The sequence below is a fragment of the Vitis vinifera genome, chromosome 9, assembly GCF_030704535.1.
Source record: "Vitis vinifera cultivar Pinot Noir 40024 chromosome 9, ASM3070453v1".
NCBI classification, from domain to species: domain Eukaryota; kingdom Viridiplantae; phylum Streptophyta; class Magnoliopsida; order Vitales; family Vitaceae; genus Vitis; species Vitis vinifera.
This window is the reverse complement of record NC_081813.1, coordinates 5,499,658-5,514,845: the sequence shown is the minus strand read 5'-3', so window position 1 is coordinate 5,514,845 and position 15,188 is coordinate 5,499,658. Positions and strand designations below refer to the sequence as shown.

At 34.6% G+C, this 15,188-nt stretch overlaps 1 protein-coding gene across 4 annotated transcripts in view; it reads right to left on the bottom strand.

The window, feature by feature from the left end:
• The window catches only part of LOC104880252 (protein ANTI-SILENCING 1), a 32,447-nt gene extending 21,168 nt beyond the window's left edge, over nt 1-11,279 (bottom strand). For all 4 annotated transcript variants that reach the window (XR_002030889.2, XR_002030888.2, XM_010656423.3 and 1 more), the window contains exon 1: nt 10,751-11,279. The gene's annotated coding sequence lies outside the window, so the exon portion shown is untranslated. The remainder of the gene's footprint in view (nt 1-10,750) is intronic.
• Nucleotides 11,280-15,188: the final 3,909 nt, after the last annotated feature.

Genomic DNA, 15,188 nt, shown 5'->3' with positions numbered 1-15,188 from the left:
TAGTGACACTTTTAGGCATTCTATTTATACTTCATATTCCCCATTTTATGCATCAAAAAAAATATATATTCAAAAGACAAAAAAAAAAAAAAATCATATTTCCCCCCACAATATCAGAGCAATCGCTCTTTGGGAAAAATTTCTATAAAAGCCCAATAGCCTGTCCTGCCAAAAAAAAATTTGTAACACTTTGAAAAATCTCTTATGCCTATTCACAATACAACCCTACCCCTTTGTTCTTTATTACACTTAGTCATGTTCAAAACATCCAAAGTCAATCCCACTATTATGATAACTAAAAGCCAATCTAAAGAGGTGCAACAAAACTAGGCAAAAGAGGAGCTACAAAATTTTCAACTATCATATCAATTGAATGCTAGAAACTACCTGCAATGGTCACAAATGGTAAAATACTTTGTAAAGGGAAAAGGGAAATTAAGCCATTTGATGGGAATCAAACCTGCTCAAAATGATCTTGCATTTGTCAAATGGGACAAAGAGGCTTCAATGATAATGTCTTGGTTATGGAATTCGATGTTGCCTAAAGCAAGTGGGATTAATATGTTTCTAACAACAATGAGGGAGATCTAGGAAATAGTCTACCAAACCTACTCCAAGATGCAGGATACAACCTTGATTTATGAAATTAAGACAAAAATAACAGTAACCAAACAATGTTGAGTTTGACTAAGTCTAAGTGCAAGGTTTAACGAAGGAAACTCTACCATCATTGTAGGGGGTCTCCTCAATAATTTGAGATGAAGAAAGCCAAAGAGGCTTCATGCTTCACTCGCAATCCACAAAAGGGTTAGCCATGGCATCCACCAAAAAAAAAAAAAGGTGAGAGGAATCAAGAGGAATGTTGAGGGACAAGGAATCATAACTAAAACCATTATAAATGAACAACGAGGTCATTCAACTGCTATGGAGTAGGGTGCACCTACTATAAAAAGCCTCGTCACACCAAAGAGATATGTTGGAAAATCCATGGGAAACCTCAAGTAGTAGGTCAAATTTTGGTTAAGTCTTTCAAAGGAAAGATTTCTAGTGTAATCATTAAAGGGGATGGGGCTTCTTGACGTGGCTTAGATTTGAAGAAAGAGGTCTTCCTTTTCTACTAGAAAGGGTGGAGGCTTGCTATTAGAAGGAAAACTTAAAGTTTTTCAACAAATCTTGACTTGAGGAATGGAGAAGCTATAAGCTTCAACTTTGTAGCAATGAGGGAAGGTTTCTCTTGTGCTAAATTTTTTCAACAAAAGCAAAAAGATTTATTTTCATCTTCCCTGAAGGTAAAGGGTTGTCAAGGGATGTCAGTACTAGCTCAAAAACTAAGAAGTTGCGGAGTGGTGCTTCCATTCAGAGATGCTAAAGTGCATAATGCTATGGTTCCTCCTTTTTAGAGGAATGAGTCTTTAGAGCCTCAATGTTAAGGTGGTGGATGCGCCATTGGGGTTGAGGGGTTAACTCTTTCAACAAATTATATTACCTCAATCAATATCTAGTAGGGTGTTAGGGAGACTTCTCATATAAGGCCTTGTTTTTACATCCTTTAAAGGAATGGGCTAGGTACCCTTGGAGATTAAAAGGGAACCTAAACCCAATATCTTTGATGGGAGTCTGTTTGATTTTGTTTGAATTTGAGCTTGCATAGGAAATGGAAAGGGTTCTGCAAGAAAAGGTGTGTGTATTCAAGCAAAAAAATCCGATGCTTGATAAATGGGGCCCAAAGGCTAGTTATTTCAAGGAAAGTGTTCAAGCTAAAAATGTTTAGGTGAGGTTAGCGAGTCTCCTGCTTTTCCTTTGGTACAAAGGTTTCTTCAAATAGGTGGGTGATGCTTGTGAGGGCTTTTAGGGGGTGGGTAAGGAGACTACAGGGGAAATAATATGTAGTGGGCAAGGGTTTTGATCAAGACAAACGGGAGAAAGGTGTCAGGAAGGCTACAGGTAGTTGTAACGCAATTATTTTTCTTTGTTTATTTATGGTGGGAGCTCCCACCTTCGGTTTCTTAGGTGATTCCCTGTGAGGAAAGGTTGGGGGCAAAGGAGGAGGTGATGAAGGCTTCACAAGCACTTGGGAGCGTGGGGTCTTAGGGCTTGCAAGATAGGGCAAAAGTTGGTGAAGTATCGAGCTTCGGTGAGTTGAAAGCTATTAGGGGTAAGACTACATCAAGCTTTTTTATGGAAAAGTTACAGCTATAAGAGCGGGAGACAAATGGGGTTGTGATGGAAGAGAGCAACCTTTTTCTTTACAGCAGGGGCAACTTTAGAGGAGGGCAAGGTGGATGGTTTTAGACTATCTAGGGAGTTGGGCCTCAATTATAGAGTGAAGGTTGTCAAAGAAGGGGCCTCAGGCGTAATAAATGGTGTTTAGACCATGGATGGTTAAAAGGCCCAAAGTTTAATCCCTTTAGTGGCACATGAGGAATGTGTGAACCTTGCTTCCCTGGGCTTGAAGGAGTTGGAAGGTCATAAAGCCCAGTTAAGCCCTTTCTCTTCTTATAGGGGAGACTTCTACCCTAAGAGGGGGTTGACTCTAGCAATAGGTCTATTGGGTGCTCAGTGTCCTCAATGCTACAGAGTAACAAGATCATCTTCTCTCTAGTTGACAAAGCTTTATTGGCGAAATATTGTTTCCAAGGTATGACAAACCAACCCCCCCCCCCAAACCCTTCTTCTTTCTTGGGATGTGAGTCCCCTTCTCTTTCTTCTCCACCAATGGGTTCGGAATATAACAAAAGATGAAACGAGGGGTTAATTTGTTAGGGGACATGGAGAAGAGTGTCAATGTGTTTTTGTTAGAGGAAGGGGTTGTAAGCAAGAATGAAAATTTTAGATAATTTCGGCGAAATTTCGTGTGTTAGCAACCAGTGAAACAAATAAGTAGGCGAAAAATTAATGGGGTGATTTTTTGTTAAAAATCGACAAGTTTCGCCGAAATTTCAAAATTTGCCAATTAATCAGCGAAACAGGAAAAATATCTCCAATTGCTAGCGTCTTTTCGGCAAAAAAAGGCTTCCTGTTGCGGGCTACAACGCGGGTCGAGGAACATGATCAAATAGGCTATAACGCGAGTCAGGCACAGTCAAAGCTCAAAATATCTTAATTTTGTGCCTGCATATGAGGAGACTTGAACCCCAAACAAAAGGTTTGAAATAAACCTTACCCACCGTTGGGGCAAGCTCGCCCATTGATAAATATATTGCACCATGATATATATATATATTAAAAGTTATCATATAAGCAAAATATTAAAATAATATTTTAAAGAACAAATTAATTATAATTATTTTATAATTAAATGAAAATTTTTCATTTAATTAATTACTAAAAATATAAAAATTATCATAATAATTTTCTTCATAGTGTTTTTAATATTATTAATACATTAATTAAATATTAAAAAATTATACATATAAAATCATTTATTTTATATCATTTAATACAATTGAATTAAATCTATCATAATTTTAATATTAAATATATTTTAAAATTAAACATATTATAATCAAATATCATAATATTATTATCAGATAATATTTGATGTAATTTAATAATGAATATACACTTATAAAATTAATATTTTTTATCGACGGATACAATATTATTATCAAATATGATAAATTATATCATACATATATCAAATTATTCAACAAAACAACTTTAAAATGTTTAGTGTACTTCTAATTACATTTATATGAGGTTTTTCTTACATTTCCATGAGTTTTGATGAATTTTAGGCTTTCCGAATTTTTTTTCAAAGTATCCGTCGATATATCTCTGATATATCCATAAAATCAAAGTACCGATATATCTGTAATTATCGATATTTTCATCCTTGGTTGTAAAGGGTGCTCCCCTTAGAATGATTTTGAAAGACAACTCATTGGTGGATCTTTAGGCAAACTATGTGAATTTTGAAAATGAAGCTAAGATAGGAGAGAAGGAAGAAAGGTTTATTCTGGTCAAGGGGTGTGCTTCAAAGTGTCCATTGAGGGATTTCACCTTGTTTGAGGGTTGCTTCAACAAGCTAACCTCTTTTAGTAATTTTGTGGGACTTCCAATAGATGGTTTTGAAGAGGATATTTTGGAACTTTGAAGATTAGAGCTTAGAAAGAAATGGAAGATTTTGAGGCAAGGGTTGAAAAAGAGTAATTCTGCTAGATCCAAGTTTGAGAGGGAACTCCATGAGTTGAAATGCTCTATTAATTACAAGTTTAACTCAATTAGTGGGAAGAGATGGAGAAAAATATTTGGGAATTAACCAAAGTGTGTCAATGAATGTTAGAAGGATTAATGAGAGGCATAAGTGTAGAGTCATCAAGTCTCCGATTCATTCACATTTGGCCAACCTTATTTGTCTTCAAGTTACGAAGGTTCAACAAATGTCAACCCTTCTTGTGAGGAGTTTTGGTGTGGATAGATCCCTAAAATGGGTAGGCAATGGAAGCTAGGGCTAAGAAAGGAGAATTTTAGTTTTTTGGGATAACCAAGTGCTTGAGCTTACTAAGATGTAAGTAGGAGCTTTTTTAGTTTCTTGTCAATTCAAAAATTATGAGGATAACTTTTTAGGATGTTCACAAAGTACACGAAGTATACAGAAAAGGCCACAAAGCATGCAAGAGGAGAAAAAAGAGAGGCAAAAACCTACCACTCTTAACAAAACTACCAACCCCCTGAACCCAACCCTATCCCAAAACCAACTACCAGCATAAAAACAAAACAACAACCTCAAAAGACAGATGTTGAATCCTTGGTGCTTCTCCCTTTTACCAAGCACTCTAATTTACATAATTTCCTCTCAAAGCGGGTAGTCGAGGAATGATTCTTCTTTCCACTTAGACCTTAACCCCACACCGTTTTCTAGCCTCCAATTTCTTCAAAAGGGAACAGATCTCCTTCTCAAACCCTACAACTGGCATCCTCATATAGCTACTAAAATTTACAAACTTGGTGGGAAGGCTAACAAGATCCTCTTCCTCCAAAACGCAAGTAAGTTCCATAGCCTTAGTGGGTTCCAGCTCTTCAACCCTAACCACCAACTCCTTACCCAAAGAATCCTTCGCAACACTTCCCAAAATCTACAACAGACTACCATCCTGAAGCAACATCTTAAGTGGTTGGCTCCTAGAGTCCATAATCCCCAAGGTAGAGAGAGGATAAGGGCTAGGATACCTGTTCACCTCTACCACTAGGGCTCATCGATGATCGCCACACGGGAACACGTCGGTCTCGGCGTTGGCAATGGATCTTTCCTTTCGACCACATCTCCGATGCAACTCCTTTGCTCATTCTCTTAAGTCTTTATAGAAGAACCACCCATCTTTGAACATCCTCAGTAAGCCCTTCATTCCCTTATCAACACAGCCCACCCTCAAGGCCCCCACCCTTGCCAAACATGTGGCCTTATGGGTGGCTGAAAAAAGCCCAGCAAGGCGTTGATTCTAAGAGGACACAAGCCTTTTGGTTTATGGGCTCCACTCAACCATTGACTGCCCACATTTTGAATCCCTAACTCATCCCCACCAAAGCCACCCTCCACCCCCACTTTAAACTCAGCAGCCTCATGGGTCACTAAAGCAGGAGGCCCACTAGCTGCCACTTTTTGGCAGCTAACCTTGACTAGTGATTATAGTAATTTGATGTAACATTTCTAAAAGGTAATTTGGAAGTAAAAGAATATGCTTTTTTTAATATAGGTAAATTTTTGTCCCCATTAGGACTTGAACCTATAATCTCCCATAAACCCTCCTCATATCTTTACCACTTGAGCCAAGCCTCAAGGGTTGGAAGTAGAAGTGTATGTTTAGGCACCACAAGGTTTTTACAAGGCTTTTAACAAGAATAAAGTTTGCAATCTAAAGAAAGCTTTTGTATGAGCTGAAGTAGTCTCTGAGAGCATGGTTTGGAAAATTTACTAAGATAATCTTAAAGATGAAATATAAACAAAGTGAAGGAGATCACACATTGTTGATTAAGCACTTAACTTTAGGGGGAGTTACAACATTAATTGTGCACGTTGATGATATAAATGAGATGGGTAATGATCCAATGGAGAAATGCAACAACTTAGAAACCAATTAGCCAAGGAATTTGAAATAAAAGAACTTGGAAAGCTCAAAGTATTTCCTAGGAATTGAAGTAGCTTGATCGAAAGAAGGAATATCTTTGTCAAAACAAAAGTACTTGATCTCCTCAAATAAGTTGGAATGTTGAGATGCAACCCAATTGACACATTAATTGAACCAAATCACAAACTAAATTAGGTCAATGATGGTACACTAATGGACCGAGGAAGGTATCATAGGTAGGTTGGCAAATTAGTTTACCTTACACACCCAAAGTCGAATATAGCATATGTCGTAAGAGTAATAAACCAATTCTTTTTCAAGCAACCTAAAGAGTTCTACAATATCTCAAGAGTAACACAGGGAAAGGAATTTTGTTTAAGAAAGGTGCGGAGCTAAGCCTTAAAGCATACACAAATGCTCATAGGCTAGGTTTGTTGTAGACAAAAAGCTAACCTCAAGGTGTTGCACACAACTTGAAGGAAATTTAGTAACTTGGAGAAGTAAGAAGTAGATTATGGCAACAAGGTCGAGTGTTAAGGTAGATTTTAGAGCCATGGTATATGGTATCTGTGAATTTCAAAGGTTAAAAATCATTCATGATGATCTTAAAATTAAGTGGCAAAGACCAAAGAAGTTGTACTACAACAAGTCAACCATCAACATTGATTGTAATCTAGTTCACCATGATAGAACCAAACATGTTGAAATAGATAAGTAGTTCATCAAAGAGAAGCTTAAGAGCAAGTTGATATGTACACCGTATGTCCCAACACATGGACAATTGGCAAATATTTTAACCAACAGATTGGGCAACTCTTCATTCCAAAAGATTACAAACAAGTTGTGAATGGATAATATCTATTCACCAACTTGAGAGAGAATGTTGAAACTTTCAAAAATCAATGTATGATTGTAGAAATTTTGGAAAAAATTAGAATAGTTTCCTAGTTGTAATGATTCCCTAATTTTTATGTAATTGGTTAGGTTGTCCACTGATTTGTGGGTATTGATAGGATTTCCAAACTCTTCTTAAATAAGCTATAGTTGCTTTACACATATATTCCCCATACAAATTATTCAAAAGATAGAAAATCATATTTTCCCTCAATCATCAAAGAGAAAGATCATCTATTAGAGTGCATGACATGCATTGTGAACCCAAATCTTACAAGCTTAAGCTTTTAGGAAAATTGATTGCCTAACGTGGTATCAAAGTCTCGTTTGCTAGGAGGTCATGTGTTCGAACCATATCGCATGTTTATTTCCTCAATTTATTAAGCCTAAAGAGAGGCTACTTTATTTCCTCAATATATTATGTATAAAAGAAGCTACATGTGAAGGAAGATGTTAGAGTGCATAATATACATTGTGACCCCAAATCCTACAAGTTTAAGCTTTTAAGAAAATTGATTGTTCAACATCATCAAATACAAACAATTTCATGATAGAACTACAATCACATCAAGACATAGAATATCGATATTACCACCAGGAATTAAAACATCATAAAATATTATAGATTTTGAAAAAAGACCTAAAAGAAAGAAAGAATCAAATTAAGCCCATAGATGCAACTAGTTTCATTGAAATTAAAGATGAAAGTAATGAATCAAAAGAAGTTTTCTTAGTATTTTCAACTAGTGAAAGTCTTCTTCAAAATGCCTGCATTATAGATTTTGTCTACTCTTACCATAAGTTCCCTTAAGACTAGTTTGACACGCATGAATCATGTGATTGTGAGAACGTTTCAGTGGGCAATGATGCAGTATGTAAGACTACAAGGATAGGAACAATTGAATTCAGAATGTTTAATGGAGTAGTTAGAACTCTCATAGGTGTTAAGACACATTCTTAAATTGAAGAAGAGTTTGACTTCCCATGGAGCATTAGATGCCTCGGGATATAGTAATATAGTAGGATATGGAAAGTTGAAAATAGCTAAAGGAGCATCATTAATCATGAAGGTGAGAAGATTTGAAATTTATATAATTTAATAGGCAACACTATTACAAGCGGAATTGCACTCTCCACAACATCATAGTCAAATTCAAATGATACAAAGTTATAGCACATGTGTCTTGGAGATTACTCATTTATCATGTTGTTAAAGATAGAAGGTCGAGAATTTCAATTAGTACCTCAAAGAAGGTACATGTTAGGATGTTTACAAGTTTGGGAATTTAAGTAAAGATGGAGATTGTTGAAAAGTGTTTCAAATTGCCTTTTGAGTCTATTTCTAAGTCTGTGATATGTTCTATTTGGATAATATTTTGTAAGAAACTTTCTTATTATTATAAAACAAAATGTCTTATGGTGAGATTTTGTTATAGAAATAGGTTTATCCCTATATAGAATATACCAATGAAATCAATAAAAAAATTTATGGGCAAAGATCAATTGTAGTAATAGCACCTAACAAAAGGATGCACAAAAGCACACACAAGGTATACAAGCACGCCAAAAGACAAAAACAAAATAAGGAGATAATAAACACCACCCACACCACACTTAGAGCTCAACCACTCTACAAAGTTCATCATGGACAAGGACTAATCTCCTATAAGCACTCTAACCCGCTTCAAAAAATTATACACAAAGGTTTGTTTAATTGTTTGACCTATTTTTCAATATTGTCAAACACTTTCCCATTTCTCCCCTTCCAAAATAAGAAAAAATATAGGAAGATATTTGAAACTTTTGGGAATTGGGAGTTCTAAGATTGCATTTACTCCTTTGAGTACAATGAATTGATTACCTCTCTTCCCATGGATGTAGTAGGCACATTGTTGAACCATATTAAATTTTGTGTTCTCATGTGATTGTTTTCTCGTTTATTTTTGTTCTCTTGTTTATTGCTACTTGTTTTCGCATAAAGTTAGAAAATAAGAATAAAAATGATGGAGAAACAAATAAAAAATTAACATAGTTTATATACATATGACCATAAGTGTGGGTGAAAACAACTGATGAGCTTCGTTGTGCTAGTGGAAGCTTCAATGCCACAAGTTAATACACCAACATAATGATAAAGGAAATTCGCCATAAAAGTTCATAAGATTTTAATGTAGTTCAATCAACCATGTGTACATACAAAGATGAGAGAAATCAAACATATGTCTAGAGTCCTAAACCTTCTCATATTTCCCCATTCCTAATATCTACACTATAAAACTCGAGCCCTTCTATAATAAGTGTGTCTCACTTTTTCCTAGTGTAGTCTTACAAGTTTATTTCAATCACATATCTTTCTCCCCTCATAACTAAAATCTTTACTAACTCTATAAGAAAAACCTTTTTTTTTTTATTGGGAAATACCAATATTCAAAAATATAAATAGATAAAAAATTTATGCAATAATAATATATATAAAATAAAATAAAATAAAAACACGTTCCAAATAGGAATTTAAGATACTTTCCATCAAAGCTTCACCATAAAGGAATTTGCTATCCTAAGCCCAATGCAAAACTCCAATTACCGATAATGAAACTTATCTACGATCGCTTATTGCCAAAATTGTTTGTAGCCATAAGCATCCAAAAGATGAAAATGAGTAAATGCTTATTGCCATAAGTAACATCAAGTAAAGAGTAAGACATGGTTGGTGTTTTTTCGTGTACTCCATTGCCTTGTTTGGCCTCTTGGCATCCTTGCATACATTGTGTATGCTTTTGTGCACCCTTTTGTTAGGCTTTGTTAATATAAGTGATATTTGCCTATTAAAAAAAGAAATCAAGTGAAGAAATTGTGTCTAACTCAATGCAAGTGGTTTGTCAAAATTAGAGCCAACTTCTCATGTTGCCACGGGAACAACCTAACACCTAGCATGGCATAGGATTGGTTCAATGATATTTACGCAGCCTAACTGAAACAATTAGCAGAGACATACTAATTTTCCTAACACCTATCGGATTGGTTCACATGGCCAACTGGATTATGCAAAAGTATGAACATCTCCGATATAAGTGTCATTATTCTTTGTCATGCAGATGATGTTAGTGTTGCACACCATCTACTGCAGCAAGCTTGGAAGTACCATGCATTTCTGCTACTCGACTTCCAGAACCTGCAAGTGAGTCCTATGACAACATACCAAAAACGGGGTAGGATAGCAATTCCATGCAAAACATTTTTGGATCATATTTTTACACTCGAGCTTCCTGGAGTGATTTCTTTCTAGTTTTTGTTTTTTTTTTATTTCAGAGTCCAACTTTAAGAGGGTTTTGTTGTATCCTTTATCCCTAACATGGTTTTTGTTTTCCACGCAGCAATTTTCCCAAACCACCTAAAGTGGGTGTCTGCCTTTGCACTTCATTTGACACACAAAAACAGTACAAAATCCTTCTTTAAGCATACCATCTCCATCATTAGTGGGGCAGTCTTCTACATTCGTGCTCTGTTTGATCGTTGAGAAACTGGAGGAAAAGAAAACAAACGAAAATCCAAAATCATAGACCCCCGTCCATTGACCGCCGTCCTATTCTTTCCCTCGGTTTTCTCCACAGCCAAACAAAGGATCAGTCATTTTCTATACCCCTTATGCAAGGAAGAAAACAACCAAAGCAATGGACCAATTTTTTTTCCCATTCACAGACGAAACGAAACCCATTTGAACAAAACCAGAGCGTGAGCGTTACATAAAAATTTAAAGAGAAAGAAAAAACGAGAGAGAGGAAAAATACCTTGATGTTCGTCAAGATTGAACAACATTTTAAAGTTGTACAACAGTTGAAACTCATGAAAAATGGCAATGCCACTGTTACGGAGAGACTGTTCTAGAGAGAGAGCTGTAGCGAGGGAAGTTCAATGGGGTCTGGGTGGTTACAATAACAAATGGGTGTTCACTTCTAAAGAAAGGAGAACCATAGAAACAACATATCACCCACAAAATCATGAGACTCAGAGAGAGAAACTGAGAAAGGGTTTTACAGAGGGAAAACAGGCTCACAGAGAGAAAGACCTTTGGAGGGTTGAGGGTGCTGCTTTTGGGTGAGACAAAGATAAAAAAATGGAACGAGATGAAGAAGAACAAAGCCTGTGTCAGTGGGAAAGGCAGCGGAAGAAATGGGCTAACATGCGCCGGTGGTGATACCTGAAGTATGTCCGTAGAGCGATTGTGACCACCTCTGTGTTCAGGCTGCAGTTCAAGCTGTTAGAAGGGAGGACTAAGAGACATCTATTCCGAATGCCTATTCCCAACTCACGCGCGTTGCGAGTTCGTTTCTTTGTTGCCAGGCTTTATAATAAAGGATATCTGCGTGACAGGTTCCAAAAATCAACCTATTTTACAAAAATATCTTATTTTCCTAAAATATTTTTTTATAAAAATAACCAACATCAAATTTTTATACTTATTTAAATTCAAACCACTTTTGACCAAAAAGGCACGTATATTTATAATTTTTAATAAATAAAAATTATTTTTTAAAATATAAAGATTATCTTATTCTTTTATTGAGAACCCACGTCTAATTCCCTATATATTATTCATTTTCAACCAAACAAACCTATTGGCTTTAAAATGGGTCTCATATTTATTCCTTTATCACACTATAAGGACTCGTACCTAATCACATAGATATAATCCATTCTTGGTTCAAATGGAATTTCACAACTTTAAAACATGCTTACACATTAAGAGGTAATTATACTTAGTGTTGGGAATTTATGCAATAATACGAAAAAATATTTTGATTCGTTTGAATTTATATTTCTAATTTTAAATATGTGGATTTTATTTTTTAAGTGAAAAATATTTTTGCATTTTAACATAATAGATTTCCAATAATATGAATAAATAAATATCATTTAATTTTATAATAGATTTCCAATAATATGAATAAATAAATATCATTTAATTTTCATCCAATCTTTTTTTTAATAAATGATAAAATTGAAGATATAATAGGCAGTTAGTACTGATTAATAATTATAAAAAATAATTACAATGAAATTAATTTTTAAAAAATACTTTTGTTAAATAAAATAAATAAGAATTATAGGGGCTCCCCTCCATGTGTCCCTTTTTCAATTTGGACACTTTGACCGTCTAGTACAAATATGCAACCCATCTTGGATCATTTCATCCAGACTAAGACTAGTTTCATTTGGCACCAAACGTGAAAAGGGTTATTTCCCCTATAGGGCGAAACAGCAAGGGGTCATTTCCCCTATAGGGCCAGACAGTAAAGGAAGTCTGGACCCCCCAAATGGGAAGGACTGTCCGATCAAGTCTTCGAGATCTACTGACATGCGTAATCATTCATGCATGACATGTGAACAGTTGATGGAACTTCACTTAACCCATAAGTCCATATCAACTAATTGCCTCACATAAACTCAGACCGTCAATAGGTTAAGAGGACATGCGACTACATAATCCAAGATCATGGCACGTTAGCTGATGACACTTGCCAACCACCCAAAATCGTGATGATTGTCCAGCCACCTATAGGACAATCATTATTATAGGAGAAAATCAAAGTGCCTAATTAGCATTACATCTCATTAGCCCTATATAAACCTTTCAAAAAGCATAAACGAGGTATGCATACATATGCATACGCATACTGACTCTCTCCCACTAAATAGTTTGAATCATTCTTACTTGACTTAAACTTCAGAAGGGTGTGTTCGGATCACCTCTTTGAACATCCTTTTGTTTAGGAAAAAAGTCCATCCAATTTCATTATTGCTAGACGGACTCTCGGAGAGGCACAAAGAAGGAAAAAAGGTTATTTGACTTTCATCAAGTTAGACGAACCTGACTCCAATTGGCTCGGAATCAATAAGAATTACTTTTTATAAATTAAAATAAAATTTTGATTTCTTTTTAGAAAATTAATGAATTTCGGAAATAATATCATAATTTTATATTTCATTAAAAGTGTGATTTTATTTTTGTTTTCGTGAACCGGAGGAATGTAGCGGAAAGTTGGCATGTATTAATGAAGTAAAGTTAAGAGGTGATGGGCACTCGCGAAGATAGTTTGAAAAGGAAGTGAGGGTGGCAGAGGGTGTATGACAAGGACGATTCCACGCGCTTTCCAATGCGTGATTCGCCGGCCAAACCCAATGCGCCGAAGTGTAGACATTGACTAGGTAGCAGTTTTCTGCCACCTTGCCCATTATGGAGGGAGGAGGCTCCAAGATGAACTTAAATGGCCGAATGGCTTTTGCTTTGTGCCGACGTTTCTTCTCCCTCGACACAAGTCGTATTATATGTACATTTAAATCTCATTACTTTATACCAATTTCAATCCCGTTATTATACGTATCGTATTAGTATTGGTCATAATTTTGATTCCAATCCCTGCGTGTGTCAATGTCATTCCAAACCTGCTTTCCCGGGTGACCCCCAATTTTCTCCTCTTTGGTTTATGAAACCATTTCCATTTACTGCAATGTCATCCTTTCTTCAATAGCCCATCCAATCAATTTCATGTTCCATAAATGGGAAAGGCCGAGACCATAGGCTTAAGGCTCTAAGTCCAATTGGTATTAATGATCCATTATAGGGTAGCTCTGAAAGCTTGCTACTCTAGAACTTGACTTGTGAATTGTGCATGCAAAATTTAAATTTTTCTTTCCAAATGAAACGGGTTCTTGAAATTTTTTGAAATGAATGTTCAAAATGATCCATTTTGGTCATGTAATTTATATTCTAACTTAATGCATGGCCCGCAAAACTTTATCAATACACCAAATATGTACAAAGCTTGGGCATAAAATTGAATATGGTATGCCTTGAAATGGTGACTTGGCCTTTTTCTCCCATTTTTCTGTGCTATGATGGGTTGGTATGATGATCATTTTCATAAACGACAGGTCTTTCACTCTCTTTAACTCGTTTATCAAAAGCGAGCCCCTCTTAAGAGAAAGCAAGGAAAGACCCCTATCACTTTTCTACGGATAGTGGAAAGGTGGGATAAATATCTTACTCGAAAATCATCGATTGCCCTTCTTATTTAACCCTCCCATTCTAATGAGAGGTAGGGTAAATATATTGGTTGTAAACAAATTCAAAAAACTCATATTACATATAAATTCATTCAATTTTACGAGCATCGAATAATAAATTTCATTTAATTTTTGTAGTCATTGTGCACGCATAAAAATATTATCGACTTATTTTATTTTTATATGAGATGTTGTTAATAATGTAGACATGATTTAAAATCGTAAAACCTATTTAACTTAAAAGCTAACAATATTGGCTTAAAAGAGACCCATCGCAATAGTACCACCAAAAGCCCTTATTTGATGGCCTTTTTTAATTTGTACGACTATTATAAACAATAATTATTAAAAAATAACACTTTAAAAAAATTCTTAAAATATGATAGTTCCATAATATTGAAAACTTTTGCGACTTTAAAATGTGTTTATTGAATAGACACTTTCCATATTTTTTTCATATCAACGATACATACTAAAAAAAAAAATTCAATATAAACTAAAGGTGTTTTTTCAAGAGATACCTTTCATGATACTATAAAATAAAACTTATACTAAAAGTGAATTTTCAAAAGACATTTTTTTTATAATTTTTTTATTAGTCATACACATTAAAAAAATTAAATTTATATTAAATAAATATCATTTCCATAATATCATAAAATCAAATTTATACTAAAGATGTTTATTAAATAGACTGCTTCAATAATTTTCATATTGTCACACAGTGAAAAAAAAAAAAAAAATTTACATTGAAGACGTCTCTATAATTCTACAAAATTGAATTTATACTAAATATGTTTTTTAAATAAACACTTTCCACAATTTTTATATTAGTCATACATCGAAAAAATTAAATTTATACTAAAAATGTCTTTTGAAGGAAAATATTTTAAAATAAATTTAATTTTATAAAATCGTGGAATGTGTTTTTTGAAAAAACATTTTTAGTATAAATTCAATTATTTCAATAAATGACTAATACATGAATTGTTGAAGGTGTCATTTCAAGAGACACCTTTAATATAAATTTAATTTTATAAAATTATAGAAAATGTCTCTTAAGGAGACATCTTTAGTATAAATTCAATTTTTTCATTATGCAACTGATATGAAAATTATGAAAAATATATTTTTAAAAGACATTTTTAATACAAATTCGAT